This window comes from Neodiprion lecontei, chromosome 5, assembly GCF_021901455.1.
Source record: "Neodiprion lecontei isolate iyNeoLeco1 chromosome 5, iyNeoLeco1.1, whole genome shotgun sequence".
NCBI lineage: Eukaryota > Metazoa > Arthropoda > Insecta > Hymenoptera > Diprionidae > Neodiprion > Neodiprion lecontei.
The window spans coordinates 7209518-7223457 of record NC_060264.1 but is presented as its reverse complement, the minus strand read 5'-3'; the positions used below and the strand labels follow the sequence as shown (position 1 = coordinate 7223457).

The 13940-nt window shown below is 41.7% G+C and overlaps 1 protein-coding gene and 1 long non-coding RNA gene across 2 annotated transcripts in view; one reads left to right on the top strand and one right to left on the bottom strand.

Moving 5' to 3' along the window:
* The window catches only part of LOC107222149 (protein cortex), a 238171-nt gene that overhangs the window by 170524 nt on the left and 53707 nt on the right, over positions 1 to 13940 (bottom strand). The window lies entirely within an intron of this gene.
* The window catches only part of LOC124294689, an 80921-nt gene that overhangs the window by 39825 nt on the left and 27156 nt on the right, over positions 1 to 13940 (top strand). The window contains exon 2 of the long non-coding RNA XR_006904617.1: positions 3543 to 3632. This is a non-coding gene — a long non-coding RNA (uncharacterized LOC124294689). The remainder of the gene's footprint in view (positions 1 to 3542; positions 3633 to 13940) is intronic.

Below are 13940 nucleotides of genomic sequence, written 5' to 3'. Positions count from 1 at the left end.
GCGTACGCATTTCCGCTCGATAAGATTATCAGTCCCGTGTTCCCATGGGGACGTGGCGAGGCATATAATCAATTTAAATTTCTCCAGATGCAGGCTCTGTACCGTACAGAGGTAGGCGTGTGACTGTATAAGATCAGAAGTGAGACGTTATAAGCTCCGATCACTGACGCCGAGTGCGCAGCGTGCCGCGCTTATACCAATTTGTTCACCTTATGGGTTTGTACTAATTAGTACGGTTGATCGGTCGATCGGAAAATAGACGATTTAATTATGCGGATTGAGATCGTTTCGGCTCTAATGGCTAATTAGAATTAGTCGTGATTAACCGTGCGCTGCATCCTCGCTATGACGAAGACGCGGCCTTGGTATTCGCTGCGTCTCGTAGAGTGACAGCTTTGCGTAGAGAAATATAGGTAGAAGCTTTGGCAAATTGCAGTATAAAAATCTAGCCGCTGACTAACGATCTCGAATAAAGAGCGAAGAATCTTATAAAATAAAGAAACCGCAATCGACGAGCTGTGAGCTACAATGCCAAGAATACGACGCTGCTGAGACGAATGCCGGGCATTCCTCATTCTCATGGGAACATTCGCTCGGCGGGTGCTTTTCTGATCCGCGCACCCCTCGATCATGTACATCACAGACTCAACTCGCTCGCGGAGAGGATCGATATGCCCGCAAAAAGCTCGCCGCAATCGAACGGGGAAAAGGAAAAAATACATTTTTTACCCAGTTCGGAATCGTCATGGGAACGTCGATTTCACCGTATCAAGGATTTCCCATACTGTAAAAAACAAAACTCGTTGTCGATTTTTATAGAAAATATTTTTTGCTGTCAATCCAACATTATTTCGCGGCAAAGCGATTTCCGAGTTCCTCGACGTTGATCGAAATTCGGTGAAATCTTTGTCAAGGTTTCACACCGTTGGAAATACGGTGTTAAACGTAACACCGAAAATATTCGATCAAATTCCACGCCGTTTTTCTTGTTGATTTGAACCAAAGATCTTTAATTTTCCACTAATCGGTGCGGGACTTTTATCGACACCGTTAATTTTCTGAGAGTGCACGATTATGTCGAGAGGTGAAAATTGTACGATATTATTTAAATGCAATTGCGGGCGGTAAATGTAGGTTGAAACTCTTGAAACGAAAATAATGATAGGATTGAAAATGAGGTGTAACGTGAGAGAAGAAAGATTGAAATTCATGGTGATTGGATGTATCGGAGTTCTAGCGGTCCGGAAGAAACGGTGAAGGATGGAAAGAGGGAAGGCTATAAAATCTAACTAGGTCTGGTTTCGCGTTCCGCACGCGGCTGCGGGGCGTCGACGAAGTCAAGCCGGCTGCACCCGGGGTTGACTTATGCAGTGTCTCGTTAAACGGTTCTTGGTCCGGGCAGACTCGAGTTGCACGTTGATGGTTTATAGTTATTGTTTATCATCCGAAGAGAAACGCCCATGCAGTCGAAGATAATCGCGGATGAATCCCCGCTTGGGTACAAAGTTGGATAGCGTAATAATTCGATGATCATCGATTCGTAGCGTCGGAAGTGACGCGCGGTAGAGCAACGATCGGTAACGATGCAGGAAAATTGAGTTCGGTATGAGAAAAATGCCACCGGACGATCATTTTTTTCAGGTCAAGAAGAAAAACGCGGATAGCAATAATCTCGATCGGAGTTTATTGATCCCTAATCCCTGCCGGCCGCGCGCAATATCTTATCGATCCTTGATCGACGCGGCTGAATAGGCGCTAGGAGTCACCTATAATGTGGCTTACAGCTTATAGGCTGCACCGACACCGAGAGACACAGAGATGAATTTATCCGGTTGCGTTAACGGGGGGTAAGGAGAGCGAGAGCGAGAGAACGAGAGAGGCGCAATATTGAACGGAGTCTCTGTGGAGAACGACTGGCAAATAAACCTCTTTTCAATCATACGGACGCCCACTGCGAAGGCATAAGAGAGCAAGAATGCCAAGTCTCTCGACTTTGCGCTTGGCTAGAAGGCATCCGCAGCTGTGTTCGGATCCCGATGCAGTCGCGTCTACGTGTATACGTATATTACGTGTATATATCTTTTCGCTCCGCGTTGCGAGTCCTCTTTATCGGTAATTTTAATCGAGAGACGACTCCTTACGGCGTTACAATCAAGAGCAGAGATACAACTCCAGCGGGCAATGCACTTATTGTACCGTATATGTACGTACCTACGTCTCATATTGTATGTACACGTACACTGAGAAAAATTTCATTTGTTACAGTAACTGGAAAAATTAAATAAAACATAAATTTTCGCAACAGTTGCGAGAAAATCTAGCAACAGCGATCGTAATGAGAAAGAATATTAACGGATACTAGACTTTCCGGTGACGGCCGGAAGACTAATTTTCATTTTCTATCCGGAACTACATTTTTCGATTGTGGTAAAAACTGAAAATAGTTAAGGACTGAGCGGTAACCGGAAATAAAAATTTCTCTCAGTGTACCTGCAACCTCCGAGCCGCTCGATCATCACAGGTCTGCAACAAAATCCTCCTTCAAATGATATATTACAGATATAAAGGTTCTAATTTCCCGAATCTATACATGTTTTCCATTTTTTGCTGTGACGTATAAATTACGTTGTATGATTTGTTTTATTGTACAAAATGCAGAATTCGTTGTGTTCTGTTTTTGCATTTACACTGCTTTCTCCTATTTAAATAGTGTCTTTATGTAAATGCATGCAAAACCATAATAGAAATAGAAAGAAAGATATCGTCTTAACGCCGTTTTCACACCTCTGAAATGTATGTAGAGCCAATGTATGCGATTGCGCAGTTCTGGTTGTGACTTCGTGAAAAGAAAGAAAACTACGTAATAACTAGAATTATACCAGTAGATATATTTTCTCACGATTTTAACGTTTAAACTTTTCTACTTTACAGCTTTTCTTCATAAATATCGTTGCTATCACAAGAGTTTTATTATAATTTGTGAGGAAATATAGCATTTTATTGCAAAAAACATTACGTAAAAAGTATACGTCGTAAATATTTTTTATTGCTATATTTCGATACAAGAGCGTCAAATTTATTGTAATTATATACAATAATAATAAGGAGAATCAAGTTTTTTTTTTTTTTTTTTTTGCAGACCAATGGATCATCGATCCCTCGTGATCCGGAGGACCCCGGCAAAACTTTGCGAAATAATTGCGATGAATAAGTGTAATACCAGGTCTGATAACCGATACGTTTCTCGAATCAATTTTCTTGTCATACTGATTAAAAGACAACGTAAACGTCCCCCAGTCCCGATCGTCGTCTCGTTCCGCATTTGCGGAGCTAGTTGCGTGATGAGATGAGAAAATTTCCGGACAATCATCCGATCTTCGTTATAATTTCAAATATACAATTTTCAACGCATTAAATATAAATTCATTACGATTTTAAGCGTTTATACGCAGGACGTTTGATACAACAATTGGTGTGTGTAATTTACATCGCGATCGTCATTCTCACGGATGAATTAAAATCGAGGTTACTTATTTTTCCAGGATTATTACCGCCGACTGCAGCCATTTTATTCTCAGCGGAGGTCCAGGGGAGGATCGTAAAGTGTCATCCGACCGTCGCGTGGCGAATGCGTAAGTTTAACTGCTGATCCTTGTACTCGTGCATATCGTATGCACTAACACGCACACTATGATACATAGTTACCTACACGACACACACCGACACACCTGTCGTTCGAATTTATAACGCGTAATCAGTTCAATTTTTATAATGATTCACGAGAGTCTATAAGCCAATTATAATGTACGGAATAACCTCGAGGATCGCGGTAATAAGCGGTGAACAAAATTTTTTAATTTTTTTTACTCGTAATAAAACCGAGCAATAAGGGAAGGAAAAATCGCAGGATCTGACGATCGAACGGAGGATAAACGTTTGATTATCATAGAAATTATATATTTACGATGCGGAGGCTGCAGCCGAGGCGCCTGGATCACGCGCTTCGCGAACGTGAAAAAAATTCTCGCGACATCCAGTAGACGCGTCTATAAAGCAGAGGATCGGACAGCATTCGCCTAGTCGGCAATTACCCGTCGGGATCGCTTGATTTATGCAAATTCTTTCAAATTAAGGGGCTCGGCGTTTGCGAAGAACGCTTGGACGGCAAAATAAATTTGCAAATTTTGCATGTTTATTTATCTAATTTGTATTTTTTTTTTTTTTTGCTATATTAAAAAAAAAAAAAAAAATGCCGCGCAAGTCAACGTCTTCACGGTCGCATATATATATATACGCTCAATTCGCATGAGACGTGTATTAAGTGTATACCTGTAGCAATAAATTGAACCAGCGTTGTTTTTCTTCCGGCCCCCGAGCCTTCGTTTCATTCTTCTTGCGCCAAATTTTCTCCGTCTTTATAGACGCCTCTCGACTCCTGGGACAACGAGACGAGGATCACTAGGACTCGGACAATTCAATAAACCGTTTCTTTTCCCATGGTAATTATACCGATGTCCCGCTGTCCTCAAGTTCCAACCTATCCGGTGAACTATATATACGTATACATATATATATATACCACATATAAACGTATACGTATAGGCGATTCCGCACAGTTGCAGTGCGAACGTTGTCTTCTAGCGAGAAGGTTCATCAATCATCATTAGCAGGCCCTGTCACTCTTATAACTACGTCAGATATCCAGCTGTGGTTTCACGGAGATTCCTTCCTCGATCTTACGTTAAGGATTTATCCACGCGTGTACAGTCAAGGCAAGACGATTTTCATACGAAAGTATTGCCGAGTTGAGAGCGAACAAGTGCTGAGCCGAGGTTACGTCCCCTCGATACGGAGAAACGTGTGAGAAAAAAAAATTAACAAACTTGAGCGGAAAGAGTTCGATTTACGACGAATTTATTGAAGATATCGAAATGAAATTTCAATCAATGGTAGCTAATTTTCGTTGACAAACCGCCTGAACTTACATTCATTTTTATCGAAAGCTTCAATTGGCTGTGGCAAAGCGAGTAATATGGATAATTATTATTTACGAATAAAAAGAGGTATTCGTACCTCACGGATCGTTCGTTATCAAACGGTTGTTTCGATCAAAATTTACGGGATAGAATATTTTCTACACCGAAGGAACGATATTCTGATAAAACTTATCAAACCGATTCAAAGCCACTCTTTCTTAATTTGTCCGTTCTGACACTTTTGGACTAGACTGTCCACTTAACGAATCCTCGTAACAAGTCTCTGCACTATTAGCTGAATGACCGTTACGTCTTTTCATTACGAGTATCAAAATCGAGGCGAATAAAATCGAGAAAACAGGATTTCGCACGAAACTATCCGATTTGTATATGCAGGATTTTTACAAAATCTCGAATGGCAATCCTATTAATTGTGCAATTAATTACAATCGAATTTACAAACATCCCCAGGCTTTGACCGTTGCCAATGCGTTCGCCGAAGAGACTCGATCGACTCGCGACTAAAAATTCCCCCTTCTCTTCTCTCGTCTTCTCTCTCTCTCTCTCTTTATCGGCTAAGAAAACGATCCTCGGATTCAAGATCGCCCCTCGAGCCGGTCGACCGTTCCTCGTCACGCAAGTCGACCACCTTTAACCCTCCATTGGCCACGTGCTTTTTTTTACACACCGTTGGCTAACGCACACGAATTAGTCTACAGCTGTTTTTTACCCACTTAAAAGTAAAAAATTACCACCCTAACAATTCATGTACCTACTTTGAGGTTCTATTTTCACATTCCGACAGTTGGATTAAGAAAACAGTTAGCAATTTAATGATTAGAAATTAATTAAAAATGAAAGATCGATTTAAGCTAAAGTTTTCGATCAAGTCAAACTGGACGATTTCGTACGCGTTGGCCAACGGAGGATTAAAATCGCTTCGGAAAAGAAACGCGTGAATATCCCGGACATAGCCAGCTTGGTGGAATCGATTCACCTAAACAAGACTTCCCTGTCCTTCTCTCTTTTATAGATCTCTTGATCGTCGCGCGGTCTGATCGGCAGTTGCACGGTTGAATCCGTTCCGTGAAACGTAAGAGCAAAGAAATCAAAAAAAAAAAAAACGCAAAATATAGTTCATAATCTTGTGAAACTGAGAAGGTTGAGCTCCTCCCACATCAGCCGAGCAACCGTCTCAATCGGAAGCTCTTGGAAATTATTTCAAGATTTTTTATTTTCATCGGAATAATTTTCACCCCAGAATTATTCATGATCATGCAAGATGCGGATCATTTGATTTTCGTCCGTAATAATATATCGAGGTATGTTTCTCGAATGAATGGAAAATCCTACAGTATATGTGCAGGGTGTGCAATCTCGATATTTGAATCACTGTCGTAAAACCAGCTGTCAAACAGAGAATTCCGTCCTCCGGCTTCTTCTCCGCATCCCGTTTTTCAATGACTGTAATCGAGAGAAAAAAAAAAAACAAAAATATGCAAACACAAAACCAAAAAAAAAAATTAAAAAATAAAGAAGAAGAAAAAGAAAAACCGGTATACGGTGGACGCTGTTGACCGAGTATATTCACCGTGGTGAGTTTAAGATCCGAGTTTTGCCAATCTAAACCTCGATTGAAGGCGTAACATTTACCGCCGGATCGCCACACACCCACGGAATCACCTGCACTTCCAGGCATCAAGAAACTTGTTCCAAGCCCACAGCATCGAGGCGATTCGTATATCGTGAAGCGGGAATGAGTGCAGGAATTCATTTCTTATTTTGTTTGTTTCTTTTTTCAAACTTACGAAACGACGTGCCGGCAAATAATATATTACACACGTAATCCGCGACATTGTACGAAGAACGAATACGGAGATAATTTGCATCGTTGCGGATCTACCAGAAGACGCAAATTCGTTACCAAAATGTTCACTTGTCGTATTATTTCCATACGTGGATTTATCGAAGTTTGTTTAACGGATCGAGATCTGTCGGCGGTTAATCGAATCGGGCCTATAATTTACGGTGTAATGTCGAAGATGAATCAATTTTGAATTGCAAGGCGGTATATGATATGCGTGATAATCCTCCTTTTGGTTTTCGTATTTCTCATTATTTTTTTGTATTATATATACGTGTTACAATATCAAAGTGAGAAAGAATAAGCGTGATAAAACGAGAAAAAGAAACTTGTCCAGTCGCGATCGAGATCGCTTATCGCCGGGGATCGAATGAATACGTGAAATACCCGAAAGCGACGAAAAAGGAAAACCAGTGCACTGGAATCTCGGACGCGTGAATGGCGTGTGCGTTACGTACGCATAAATATGGGTATCTACATTAAATTATAGAAATACAAGTAGCATACCTAACGGTACGATATTTCAGCTGCACAGTGACGAGACGTAAATTATTTTTATTCGTTCAAATAACGTGTCGATGTAGTAAAAAATAAAAAAAAAAAATAAAGAAAAAGAAGAACAATTTCCAAGGCACGTAGCCGGACGGAATTTGATCGAATCAGCTGGGATGTGTTAAAGTCGAAATTGTGTACAATGTTTACGTGTAATTCTCCAGCCGCCTCGATTCCGTTAATAACAATAATTTTCTCATAACTTCAGAGAACGTGGCTGCAGCATATTAGGCCAAATCCATTTTATGTTATATCCAAGCTTCTCGATAGAATATCGATTCAACCTGCAAGTTTATTAGCAATGCGGTTGAGTTAATTTTCAAGAGGCGGGTTGCGAGGCTGTCGTCATGACGTAATCCTGCCGGCAGAACTCGGCGGGATAAAAAACTGAGAAAGAAATGTGGAAAGATGTTTGATACGCGATGCCGCACTTTGTAAGATATCGCGATTTAGAAATCGGCAATATTTGCTAACGCTAAGTTCGAAACGATTTTAAGACTCTTCGAGCATCTTATTCTGCAGACGCGCAAAATTTCTCTTCATCGTCGAATCGATGTTAATTTTTCTATTTTATTTTTCATTTAATCGCTCGTGCAATTGACTCGGTAAGTAATTTTCACAACGTAACAACAAGTGCAGCTGTAGAAACCGATCTATAAATCGAGAGATATCGCAGATCACTTCAGATTGCTGGAAGACAAATTCTCTCATTAGCCGTTATTATCCTCGAGGGTAATCAAGGAGGAAACGGGCAGGTATTATTTTTTATGCGACGGTATAAAGTCTGATTTTAGATTCTACGCTCGCTTATCGACGACGCGATATTCCTATCGGGATAAATTTCACCGTACATTATCACCGCTGTTGAGAGTTTTATTGTTAATCGGCATCGATTAAGCCAATTACTTTACACAGCAGACGTCTGAATAATTAATTGAATCAGCGCGTAAAACCGAACCGAGATACGGGTATAATATTCAATTAAATAAATTAAAACGGGTGCTCCGGCTATCGTCAGACTAGTTACCCCCGTTAATTTTCATCGCCCGACAACGAAGAATTTTTCTTCACCGATCTTAAGAGAATTTGCTGAAACCCGACTAGTCGATAACCTGTTATACGATGATATTTCACCGGGCGTGTAGACATCAAAGTCAATTTTTTCATTCATTATACGGTATTGATTGCGTCGTTTAACGTTCGCCGTAGCGAACATAAGCCGAGCAAACGGGATCCGAGCTTGTCGAGTCAGCCTTACAGGAGGAGGCGATACCTCGCTAAATTGTTGTAATCCTAGAAGCCTCCAACTTTCGATTCGCGGAACGACTCGGAGGTTAAATTGTAAGCTCACTCGGAAACGAGTTTTTCAGTCTGGTACGAATACACGGGAGAGGAAGCAGCTAATTGGGTGAAAAAGGACAGCAGCGTGCGGTTTGCACCTTGGATGAATCTTTCGAATCGTCGTCGATGCGCCGCGTAAGCAAAGCCCATATACTCGTAATTTACCGAATTGCCCGGTTCTCGGGCAGGCAGGCAGGCAGGATACGGGGAATGATCCTGGCTACAGTGTGCACGTGTAATTTCAAAGGCGGAATAAAACGACCCTCTCGGAAATATCAGCCGGCGAGGTCTAATCGCGAGGCTTAATTAAAATCAGATCGAGTTGCAGCAGGCCGCAAACCGACGCGCTTTAACGTTCCGTTGCGCGACGAGCTCGATGAAAAAGGTTACGTCAAGTGAAAAAAGTACTCGTCAACCTTGTCATTACCCAAGCACGGCTATCATCCTCCTCGTCCTCTAAGGCCCGACTAAAACAAACGGTTCCTGCCTCCGCGAGTAGCGATTACGAATACAAACAGCCCGGGGCCTTATCCCGTAGAAATACGGAGATTCTTAAATACCTCACGGTTAAATACGGTCCTCGTCCTCCATCATCCGGGCGTGTATTCCCGCGTACCTTTCAACCTGTTCTCCGTTTCCCTGACGTTAAACGGAGAAAACTAGTTCGTTCGACTCGCCTGTTACGTACACCGGCAGCCTGCGTTTAGATTTCATTATGCAGCTAGCTCCAGGCTCCGATATCGGACCCGCTCATCAAATCGCCGCCGTCTCTTTGTACCTAAATTAATTTTCAATACCGACCGGATTCGATTCGTGCGACGCCAAGTAATAACGTAAAACGTGTGGGTACGTAGGATTTTAATTTACGCGGAATTTTCATCGTTGACTCGGTATCCGTCTGTTTTTGTTATCGTATTTTTATAAAATATTGTAACGATTTTACAGTCGTTCGAAGTTCATTGCGAGAGAAATTTTTATTTCCGATTGCCGCTCAGTCCTTGACTATTTTCATTTTTTACTACAATCGAAAAATATAGTTTAACTAAAAAAGTAGAGTAAACCTCGCAAACTGATTTTGCGTTGCAATTAGCAAAAAAGGATCGACGATAGCGCAAAATGTTCAGGCGCGCCTCGTTTTTCCTAATTCGAACAATATTCAAACAATTTTTTCAACGATACCTGTTTTACTGAATTCTTCTAGTTACTGTAACAAATGAAATTTTTCTCAGTGTCCGTTGCAGAAAGGAATTATTAGGGCCTGTAATTGTGCGGGCAACGCTGTTCCAAATCACCGTTTCACGTGTCCCTTGACGTTGTCCGAGGCGAATAGCGAGAGAAAATGGTTCGAAAAATATGTGATGTTATTCATTGGAATTATATCGACGCGTTATTAAAAAGCTATTAAAATTAAGCCGTAACCTGGGAAGGCCCTCTGGACATCGGAGCCGGCTTTTTACACGCCCGTGTAATGATGGATTGCTCTGCCTGCATGTGCATGCCTGTGTACACCTGATATTACGACAACGTTGCGCGAACCCGAAGAACAATTAGAGAGTCTCTGCCCGGTTAACTTGGTACATTTCAATTATTCACTACCGTACCACAATTATCTTATATACATATTCACCGAGTTACCAGGCGAAATATAATATAACTCAGCGTTGGTTACGATTAGTGTATGTATATATATTAGTGTGTATCGAAAAACCACGGTTTTCGAATTTCGACACGGACGAGTGTGGAAAAATTACGGTCTAGGCAAAAAATAGATCAGTCAGATTCCTGCTTCACTCCCCTACAGCTATCTATTTAAAAAAAATATGCAAGTAGCTAAGGAAATTCTCAAATTTAACACCGTTTGCTGAAGCTGAAAATACTAACCAAAAATGTTCTCCTTGAAACCAGTTTATTTTTTTTTTTTTTTTTTTGTCAAGACCGAAAATATTGTTCGAAATTACGAAGAAAAAGATGCTGTGCGAGTTTCGGCTCTTAATATTGATATTTAGAAGTGCCTCGTAGCGATTTTCTATTTCCCGTTCAAATAATACAGGAAATTTTTTTACTTTTTTTTAACATTGGAATTTTATAACTCGTCAACGCATTCGTGTACTGATAAGACCTGAACGTATTTTCGTAGATAACCGAAAGCTCTACAAACAAGGTCTCTTATTATTTTACGATGAATCTACTCTTTCCAAAATTCTTTAAGATCCTTGGAGAAATAGAAAATCGCGATGACGCACGTCTAAATAATAATATTGAAAGCTGAAAGTTGGACGGCATATTTTTTTTTTTTTATCATTTAGCGTAACATTTTCGACTTGAATATAAAAAAAAAATAAAAATAAAAATAGGGCATTTTATTTCATACAGCGGCAACAGGTGAACAAAGATGCGGTTAATCGTACTAAATTAGTGGTTAGTAATATTTTTCATTCACAATTTCTCTCCACACCTCGAGAAACAATCCGACAGTCGCAAATCAGCTCTTAAAGCAAATTGCTCTCTCTATCTATCTCTGGATATAGTAGATCACTAGATCAGAAGAACACACGCCTTCACGGTAGTGTAAAAGTGTGTATACCTGTAACGTACACGAGCACAGAGGCTTAATTGTAGGAAATAGGAAGCCGCGGTCTGGGATGAGCGGGCAAACTTTTCTGTAATAAATAAATGAGGTCCGTACAGGATGCCGGTATGGAGAAACGACGTCGGCGTCTGCGATCATCGATAGCTAAGCAGAGGCACGTCCGAGTGATTCAAGTATCGATGCTCGAGTATTTCATAATAATTATGTTCATGCAGAGGTATAGACGAGATAGGTTATATTATACCACGGCACATACCTGAACCTATACCTACCCATACCGAGAGATACTGGCTCGCGCACAATGAGGGACTATCCTTATTAAGCAGACTATCATTAACCGGGCAATCTTGTCTACTGCTTATATATTTACTGGTTTACCAATTGCTTTTCGATATATTGATAATTAAGATTATTATCGCCGCTTCCCGGGCTCTTTTTTTCAACGTCACATACTCCACGGTGAATGTGTTACACGTTGAACGTGTTTCAAGCGTATGAAACACTTCCGGAGAAAAACGTGCGTCCCGAAACACAAGGTAAATTGACGTGATTTATCCGTGATACGTCGTATCCACCGTCGATTTTCAAATCTGTTCGAATAATTTCAATCCTCGATGAAAATTCAATTCATTAGCTCGTGAATTTAACTAGTATGAATTGTCGGGCTGGTCACGAATTTGGGGAAAAAGAAAAAAAAAATTGCATGACATTTCCCCGATTCAAGTAAGTTACTAAAACCTGAAACGTTTAGCTTATCAATTCTACATTCGGTTCAAATCCAATTCGAATTGCAATAAGATATAACGTAAAAAAGTAAATTTCTTAGCCCAAAAACTCATTTCTACTCCAATTCCTAAGGTAGAAAAGTAATATTTTCAATTCTTTCCATGACCAAAATAAAAATTCCCGAATTGTCCATGACCCCTTTAAAATGCCTTGACATTTTCACGTTTTTTTCCGTTTTCCACGTAACGCGTCCAACCTGAAATTGTGCAATGTCGGAGCTTTACGCCTTTGCTCGGGCGCGGTTTACCAGAAGATATATTCACCCGACCCGATAGTGGGAATAGCTGTAACCTAACCTGCACCAGCAGACACAATGCTAGAATAGTTTGATTTTTCGCGCGTAACGTTTCTTTCCGCGGTTTCCATCAGAAGCTTCAGCCAGCTCGGAGCACCCCGCGGATACTTACGTCGTGTATATATCCGGCGCACAATGCCAGGGCTCTACCGATTTATACTTCGAACCTTAGCCGTAGACCGGTAATAGTATCGCGGTATGCCGGCTGTGCCCACCTTACCCTATTTCACTCGGTACGGGCGGTCTATGAGTGAAATATCGCATTCTGCAATACTTTATCGGGCGATAAATTCAACCCACCTTCTTCCCAAGAGCTCGCTCCAATACCTGACCTCACCCCCTTGACGTCGTTGGGAGCGATTTATAGGAAAAAAAAAAAATAAAAAAAATAATGTAGCCGACACCGCGAGCCTGCGGATTCCGGAAGGCAATACGGTGAGCCGAAAGAATTTTCAACGCCTGGTTCGAACTGTGATGTAGATTTTTAATCACGGGTTACGGGTACACGTACGTACGTCTTTGACCGTAATATTCCCATGGGATATTTCCGCTGAGTTTTGCACGTGTTCGGGTGATCCGAATTTTCGTTATTTATTGCTGACTCGATCGAGGGATAATTATAATCAATAACAAACGTCAAGCTCTTCCTGCCGATCCGACGTCGCTCGTCCGAAAATATTATCAAACTGGACACGTTTAACGTGGCGAGGTCGGTCACTCAACGACGGTAGAACGACGGTTGAAAAGGTGTTACAATCTCGGGACTGAACCGGTTCCAATATACACAGGCGTCGTGCCCAGGCTCGACACATCGGTGTAACGATGATGCCTTCTCTAAGGACACTAAGCACGGTAGCGCGACGGTCAAAAATCGATAAATTTCGCTATTTAACGTTTCACCGGCACGGATATTCGTGAAACGAAACGCCCGAGATTTACGGGAGTCTTAAACGATCTGCCGGCAATGCACCGCGGACAGAGTCGCTCGAGCTGTGACCTACGGACAGAATTCACCAACGTTTCATCCATACTCTTCATTCCTGTTTCAAAAGTTGAAAATATCGTTTGTCTCCCGTTTCCCGACACGGCCTATCCAAATGACGACAAGAAGACGGGTACCGTTGAATCGTCGATGCGGATTCGCACGAGTTACCGATCGCATCGATCTCTTATTTCCGAATATTACAAATTCGCGTCTTGGTCGATTTACGCGTAAACGAAGCAAAGACCGCGAATATCGGATCGGCGGTACGAAGCTCCGCGTTGTACGTAATAACGGAGAGGATCGAAGGATCGGTAAAGGGCAAGTAGACCGCGAAGCCTGGGGTTGACGGTACAAGAGAGATCAGAAGTTACGCGTCGATCAATCGCGGCGTCCGAGAACAGCGTCCGCCGCATCCTAGTTCGCGGATTCCATCGCATCGCATCGCCGCGATCGCGCTCACTAAGTAAACGCTGGTTATAATAATTTAGCCGGAGAGCCAGCCCCAACATCAACATCGATCTGTCCGCGGTCTCCAATTAAGCGAGGAAAAC